Below are 9,001 nucleotides of genomic sequence, written 5' to 3'. Positions count from 1 at the left end.
GGCTCTTTGCAAATCTGTTATAAAATTTAAAAGCAATGGGTAGGGTTCCAAAGTGAAACTTGTCAACTTCAACCTCACCAATGCTTAAAAATTCAAGTTTCAATAAATCCTCAATTGAATGCAATTCATATGCATCATCATAATCATAATCTTTCAACTCTTCAAATATCTCCTCACTGTCTAGCTGATCACCCAACTCTTTTTCATGCTCTTGCAACTGCAACTCATCTAAATATGACTCATCACCAAAATACTTCTCATCATAAAAAATATTATCCTCATGATCATACACACATTCATTCATTATCTCGTCCTCTCCCGTGAATGACATTTGCAAGAAAATAATCTGAACATAAATAATACTGTAATAAAAATTAAGATCTGAGTACTAAGTACTACAAGACAAAATGCCTTCAGATAAAGCTCCAAAAATTAAACTTACAAATGAAGAAATCAAACAACACCAAAATATGTGCATTATTTATTTATTGCCTAATAAATTAAACACTACACAATAATAATTAGGCATAAATTATTAACAAAGCTTAATAATAAGTTCCATCAGTCTACATAACATTATCTTTACAGACAAAAATTATTTATCAAATCAGTAAAATTTACTATAAAAAAGTCACATGTCTCAAACTCAAAGAAAAGCAATCAAAAGAAAACAAAGGAGTACAAAATTTTGATTACAAAAAACGCAAATTTTAAACAATTTTGAGTCTATTCAATTAACAAACTTACAAATTTAGCAAACATGAATAAATATCATATCATTACAATAGCTTATAACAACAATCGGTTATGTGCCAATTAAAAATCATTTTAAGTTTTAACTTTTATTTACATACTAGAAGAACAAAATTCAACAGATATGACCATATAATAACCACAAATCATTAGCAATATCACATCTAAAGTAGCATCAATTTGCAAGCAACAAAAAATCTTAACATGCATTACTAGCAAAATACTATGAACTAGTATCAACTAAGACAAATTGCAAAATCCCAAACTAAAATAAGAATAAAATGAGTAAATGGGTATTGCAATGCAAAAAATTTGATTTAACAAAATTTAAAAATAAAAAAGTAGATAGACCATTGAAAAATGATTTCATTTTTTCTAAATAAATAAAGGTAAAATTCAAATTTTCGCAGTGAATCAAAAGCAAGGGAAAATCATTTAGGATAATGTTTACCTGTAGTAGTAATAGTACGCAGACGAAGCCACCTGTGGCGGGGAGAAAAATGAAGGTTAGAAGAGGAATAGGCACCAGTTCACCAGGTCTTCGAGATGCAAAACGGTAGATATGGAACCCAATTTCGTGCCTATGACAGCGAGAAGATGATCAACGGTGTCTTGTCGAAGCTCTGGACGACCATGGAAGTATCACGACCGGAGAGGAAAGCGCGCCAGGTATTGTAGCGGCACAACAGTGGTCAGGGACTGGCAGCGTCCTGGAAGAGTTGCGTGCAGTGACAAGCGGCGGCTTGGAACTCCTGATAGGGTGGCAGCATTTTTGAACCTTGAGGTTATTTGAGAGGCAGCCCTATTTTTTGTTTCATCATAGTGGCTGAAGAAGAAGTTGATTCACGTGCCAGATTTCTTGTTCTATCTGAGTCAGGTGGATTTGGGTTTTTTTTCTTAGGCTTTGCCTATCTCAAAAAAGAAAAACTGATTAAACTAAAATAATTATTAATTATAATATTAATAATGTAAAAGAATTTCAAAATTCCAAATAATTCACGGCTTACCTACATAGGGAAATTGTTCGCAAAAAGAAACATGCATGCCGAACAGACGGCTTACAAACTTAAAAGGAAATTGTTATGCCTTAAACGGCTTACAAACTTAGAAAATTTTTTTGCATAAAAATAAAAAGATCTCTCTAAATCCATGATCTCTCCATCCATCATGGTTCGGAATGCGCCCATGACAGACACGTCAACATCAGGGGCCAACACCTGCACTTGAGCCTTCAGTGTCTCCTTCGTTGCTGAAATTGCATCCTTGGCATCTGTGAGCAGACCGTCCTTCTCCTTCTTCAACTTAACAACCTCAGTCTTTAATGTCTCTGCCTCGGCATGCATAGCAGTGATCCTCGACTCAACATCAGCAGCCCACTTTTGCTCTCGAGCTAGCTGAGGTCTCTAATTCAGAAAAATAAAGGATCTCCGAGCCAGTGTCATCGACATCCTTCATAGCCTTCAAACAAGCAGTCTTGGCCACCTCCAGCTGCTTCTTTAACTTACTAGACTCCGCCTGAAACAGACAAAGCATGTCGTCCAGAAGGGCCACCTGAGTCAACATCAGCTCCGCCTTCCGGACAATGGCAGCCAAACCGAGGAGAGCACGGTATACAGACTTCGCCTGTTCAGCAATATCACAGTTGTGGAAAAAGTCCTTGGTACCTGGCAGTAGATGCTGATCAATGAAGGCTGGGCATCGAAACTCTGGTCCATCACGAAAGGCATAGGCCCCTCATCTTCCAAGTTCTCCCCTAAACTACCCTCAATCGTTCTCTTCTGCTTCCTGCCAGTCTCGAAAATTGAACCTCCATGACCTCCACATCAGCTTCAACACTAGCTGCCCAATCGCAAGCACCTCTTGAGAAATCGTCTGCAAATCTAGCTGACTGACGGAGGCATCGACGAGGCCTCACCGCCCTCGCTCCCAGCATCCCAGCCCATAGCATCCTTCAACCTTGCAAGCATAGTCAAACCTCCATCCATCTCAACTAAAAAGAAGTAGAAAAATTCATTAAGTTACGAATTCGATAACATTGAAGTAGAGATAAAAACGAAAGACAACTTCAAAAACCCACCAACGAAAGAGTGGCATGCCACTAGAAACCCATAACATCCCGAGGGTTTAACGGCCTATCCCTAAAAATTGCCAATAGAACGTCATCAATATCCTTGTTCTCGAGAGAGAAACCTATAACACTCTTACTTTTAACACTTCATGATCGTACTAAAAGATCAGGAGTTACTAAAAATTGCCACTAGAACACCCATAACATCCTGAGGGTTTAACGGCCTATCCCTAAAAATTGCCAATAGAATGTCATCAATATCCTTGTTCTCGAGAGACAAACCTATAACACTCTTACTTTTAATACTTCATGATCGTACTAAAAGATCAGAAGTTACTTACCTCTAATCCTTTAATTTGATACTATATTTATTTAATATTGAGCCTTTGCGAATATGAACCGAATCTTCAATTATGAAAGCAAAAATGTCTTCACTTTAAAATCACATAATCACATATCATATCCACACAATCATAAATACATAGACTTATTCAAAACTTCTTAATATACAAGTCTAGCTCCTCAAAAATCTCAAAATGACAAATGACGAGGGGTAAAATAAAATCTAAGACTAAATCAAATATAGAAAATGAAAAAAAAATATATATATATATATATATACACACACACACATAGAGCTCCATAGTTCGATCGCAGCTTCGAGCCAAAGTTTTCTAAACTTGTCACTGAAAAAGAAATTCTGTAGGGGAGTGAGAATATCGTCCTCGAAAGGGTTCTCAGTAGAGGGTTTAAGAATTGTTATAAGAAGATATGTTTAAAGATAAGAATTGATTTCAAGGCAGTGATTATCATTCGTCCTATGAATCTTTTTAAATCCAACGGCTAACCATTCCAAAAATCTTTTCAAAACCAATATTTAATTATCCAGAAATCCAAACCTTTATTTTCTTATAAGAAAATCTTAATCAGTTTCTTAGACTGTATGAATGACCAACCTGTTCCAAGCATAGGTTTATTAAGTCTATGCTAAACCATATTGATTTTTCATACTTTACTAAAACCTCAATCAGAAAACAATCGCGGCCTCCAAGTCAAGCAATTTAATCAAATCAATAATGAAATCATCACATCAATAAAACAACCCTCAGCTTCACCACCACCAGCATAAGGGACCTCTCAGTTGCACACACATACAATACAAACAAGAAAATCACAAGTAGGATTTAGGTACAACAAGTAATACAAGTAGCAGATAAACATGACCAAATAATTAGGCAAACCAAAACAAATGCACATTCAATCAAACATACAAATGCTTATGATGCATGCCTTCCTATGGCTGATGAGATCATCTGTCGGTTACAAATCTAAACTCGTCATGTCCGATAGCTAACTCTGGACAGAACACCAAACGCGGAGCAAGTGGGATAGCACCGTAACCCTTGCATCTTATCTACGTACCCAGAGCAAAGAGACCACCTCATCCTTGCCTCTTACCCAGGTGGTGTTACAGTTCTCAATCCGGAGCAAGCGGTGACAGAAGTCAACTCATGCATCTTACCCAGAGTCTCGAACTCTTATCTGGAGTAAGTGGATAACACCACTGCATCTTATCCAGAGTCTCTACATATACTCAGTGCAAGTAGACAATGCCACCGCGTCTTACCTGGTCACATATATCTCAATCAAATTCAAATTTATTTTCAAATATATTCTCAATATCATTCAATTCAATTTCATAATTCAAACTCAATTTTTATCATTCTTCTTCCTCATCTCTTTCCCAAAGCAAGTGGACAATGCTACTGTTTCTTACCCAGGGTACACATGCCTCATTCATTTATAAATCATCATTTTCGCACTTCCCCAACCATAATTCATTCTTTTCTAAATAAAGCAAAACTTTAAACATAATCCTTTTCCTAAATACTCAAAATCAAATCATATAATCCTTAAAATCCAAATCTTTATAAATAATCACTTCAAACGAAGCTTTTCTGATTTTTATAAAAATTTCGGCAAGCATCTCTTCTAAAACTCGGACTCTGTCACCCTTTTCGGGTCCCATCCAAACATTCCTCAAACCCTTCCCAACCATTTCCAAACAGTAACTCATTTCTAATAATCAAACTGTTTCCAATATCAAATCCTTTTTAAATTTGTTTTAAACCAAATTTCAATATAAAATCCTTTCTAATACCAAATTATTTTCAGAATTGAACTAAATTCCAATATTAAATCTTTTCAAAAGTGAACTCATTTTCAATAACGAAACATTTCCAAATCTCAAAAAAAAAAACTAACTCGACAACCGCCAATTTAACAAAATCAATAACTCAAAGTATTCAACCTTCTCAAACAATCAATAATTCTACCAGACAAACAATCACAATTATCCAAAGCAACTCAGTCTCCATAAGACTCTCATAATCACCAAAATATATTTTTGCATAAATATTGATTTATAACAATTCTCGGAAATAAAATGAGTTTAAGGAAAGTGCCCCTATCTCAAATAGTCAAAACTCAAAAGCTATAAAACATGTCAAAACTCTCTTTCTACCAATCCATAACAGTAGCAGCCGTAACCATAGCTCTGTATTGCTTCTGCAACAACAGCAACATCTCCAAACACGACACGCAATAACCAAAACTAGACCCTACGTTACCAAAACCTCATAATCTCTAACCAAACATAATAGAATACTAAATTTCAAGGGTTCCAAAACAAAATACACTTACTGTAACAAAAGAAACCAATAACAGAGCGACGACAGCTCCAGTGAACTCCATTAGCGGTGACTTTGACCACCGTAACCCAAATGGCGGCAACGGTGGCCTCTGACAACTTCCCCTCTCCTCGCACGTGTTTCTCTCCTTCACCCATCCGAGCTCCTCACCACAGTCACAGCAAAACAATGGCGATAGTGGCGACTGAGCACACGACGGTGATAGTGACGGCATCAATTCGCCTCCTCTCGCCCACGTCAAACTCCCGTTAGTCTCTCTCTTCGTGAGCTTTCTCTGTTCGGCTTCACCATGGATGACGGAAACTCAGGCTCCGCGGTGAGAACGACGATGGCGCGAACACAATAGCGACGGCGGCGAGCTAGTCAACGACGAGGATGACGATGAAAGCCCCATGTTTGGCCTCTCTCTCTCTCTCTCCTCGGCGCCGCTCTCCCCCCGCGACCCTCCTGCATGCGACGTGACGGCGTGGCAGCAGTGATGCCTGCTAGCACCGTCCTCCCACTTCTCCTCAAGCCCTCTTCTCCCGCATTGGGTGACTGTGTGTGTGTGTGTTTGTTTCTGGAACAAAGGGGAGGTGGTATGGCGTCTGGGAGATGGAAATTATGTTAGGGTTAGGGTTTTATTATGTTAAAATTAGGGTTTGTAAATTAAAAATGGTAAGGATAATTCTTGGTAATTTCAAATAAAAATAGGGATAATATAGTGATTGGAAACTAATTTTAATCCAACAATAATTATGTATAAAAATACTATTTGTTCATCAATTTATAAATTATTTTTTAATAAATATTCTAATTCAAAAATTAGAGATAATATGATTAATTTTTTTATTTATAAAAATTAAAATAATAAATTTCAAAATCTCAATTATTCAAATCAATTCACATAGAATTCTTATTATTTTACAATTACTAAACTTTATAATTTAAATATGAAAATTATCTAATAATTATAAAATTAGATATAAATCCTAATTTAATTATCAAAAATTGATTTAATTAGCTTTAATAAAATAATTTTCGAAATTAAAGTCTTAAATAAATAAATAATTTAAAATTGACTCGTAATAAGACTTTCGAAAAATTTTGGGTCTTACAAAATTCCCGTATGTAATCCGCTTTAGGTATGACGCACCGGCACCAAAATTTCAGTACGTAGCAAAACAACGTTTCCTTTCGAGGGTTAGTTAGAAGGGATGGTTCCCCGAGCAGGTCGGACATTGAAGCATTCCTTCTTAAAGCCGTGAATGGAATCCTCAAACAACCTGAATATCCACCAATTCGGCTGGGTTCGAAAAGATACATAACGTTTCTTATGCTTCCCCTTCTTTATCGGAAAGGTGCATAGAAAGAAATATAGGAAGACCTCCACACGAGTCGGGAGCTCCAGATAATTGTGAACTAATTCAAAAGTTCGGATGGCTGTCCAACTATTTGGATGCAGTTGAGACAGCGCCACCGAACATCGATTTAGCAGGGCCTAAACAAACGGGGAGAAAGGAAGCCGCATCCCCCAACTGCGTGAACAATAACTCAAAAATTCATAACCAATCAGCAACTCGGGGGAGTCAGGGTTTATATAGTAGACCTTCTCGTCCGCCCCGGGAAGCGAAAGCTCGTATTGTCGCTCTGCCTCGCCACCTCCACAAATCGCGCCATCCTCACGCAACTTCTGAAGATCCTCTTCTGTAACCCGGGAGGGCGTCCCCCACACGTCAGAGATCACCCAATAGTAAGTATTGGGAATGCCACCACCAGGACAATGGGAGCCCCAGTGTAACACCCTAACTTTTAGCACCTCATGATTGTACTAAAAGTCCGAGTGCTATTTATCTCTAAACTTTTTTATTATATACTATTTTTATTTAATATTGAGCCTTTGTAAATATGAATCGAAACTTTAATCAAGAAAAACGAAAGGTTTTTACGTTAAACCTCTTAATCACAAAAATATGTATATTCACATAGCATTAAATACTTAGACTTATTTTAAGATTCTCAAAATACAAATCCTACCCCTCTAAAAACTAAAAACAATAAACGACGAGGGGAAAGTAAATTCTAACAACTCAACTCGTGAACATAATCTTCTATACTCCTGTAGCTCCGCACTAAACCTTCGCACCTATAGCTGAAAGGGAGAGGAAATAGGGGGTAAGAACTGGAGAGTTCTTAGTAGGATCGGGGTTAGAAGTTAAGTTCGTTTCATTAAGTTCTCAGTCAATAACAATAGTCAATAAAGTACGATCCAACTCAACAATTACAGAATATAGAATCCAATCACAAGCACACACAGTCATAGAAAACACAATCACAAATAAATATGCGCAAACAAGTATGATACATGTCTGTCCTAAGATCGATGATATCATCTATCGGTTATATAGCCAACCCGATACGTCCTGGTAGCTAACCATGGACAGAAACACCCATTGCGGAGCAAGTGGGTTTGAGCTACAATCCCCTTACTACTACCCGCTTAACCCAGAGCGAGTGGAAAAGCCACTACTATCGCTACTACCCAGGCAGGTATTTAAAAGTTTAATCTGGAGCAAGTGGAATAATTCACTACTGCTGCTACTACCCAGACATCACAAACACTAATTTGGAGCAAGCAAGACCAACCACAATTCTTGCTACTGCCCAGGTATCTCAAACATACATTCATTCAGTCTAAATCAATCATCACTATTATCAAATCTCAAATATTTACCCAGAGCAAGTGGGACGAACCACCATCCTTGCGTACTATCCAGGTATTTTTCAAATATCAAAATCTCTCTTTAAAAACAATTCAAATCCATTTCTCTTTCATTAAACTCTTTTTCTTAATAAATCAAATTCAAAAATAATACTTTTCTCGATAAAACTCAAAACAAAATTATTTTTTAATAATTCAAAATTAGCTAATATAATTATTAAAACTTTTGAAAATCTATTTTGACTCCCAAAATAATCAAAATATCTCAGGTGGCTATTCATACATAACCGAATCAAAATTTCAAGCAAACAATAGTAATTCAATAATAATTCAACATAAACTCATTCAAACTCAAACAATAATTAATCAAACTAATATTCACTTATCAAATTCACATTTAATTATTATAAAATTACCAAACATATTTCCGTGCAGAAATCACAACAACGAAAATTCTGGAGAAGCTTTTTAGCTGAGCTGCTAAAGAAAAAAACGTCAGAAATCGTCTGTGCCTTCTAGAACTCTAATTGGCCGAACTCAAGAGGAAGGAGAGCTATATCACCGTCAATTTCCTTCGACCAAAAGTGACATCAATGTGTAAAAAAAAAAAAGATACGAACATTTTTATCGAATTAGATTTTTTATTAGAGTTACAGATCTTAAGAAATTAAAGCCAGAAGTTCGGAGATTCTATAGTTTCTCTCTTCCTTACGCACGGTTTCTCTCTTTCTCTCTTATCGGTGAAAAAAATGAATGGATGAAGCCTAA

Source organism: Arachis duranensis, chromosome 9 (assembly GCF_000817695.3).
Source record: "Arachis duranensis cultivar V14167 chromosome 9, aradu.V14167.gnm2.J7QH, whole genome shotgun sequence".
Taxonomy (NCBI): domain Eukaryota; kingdom Viridiplantae; phylum Streptophyta; class Magnoliopsida; order Fabales; family Fabaceae; genus Arachis; species Arachis duranensis.
The sequence above is the reverse complement of the archived record's forward strand: the minus strand, read 5'-3'. Positions refer to the sequence as shown.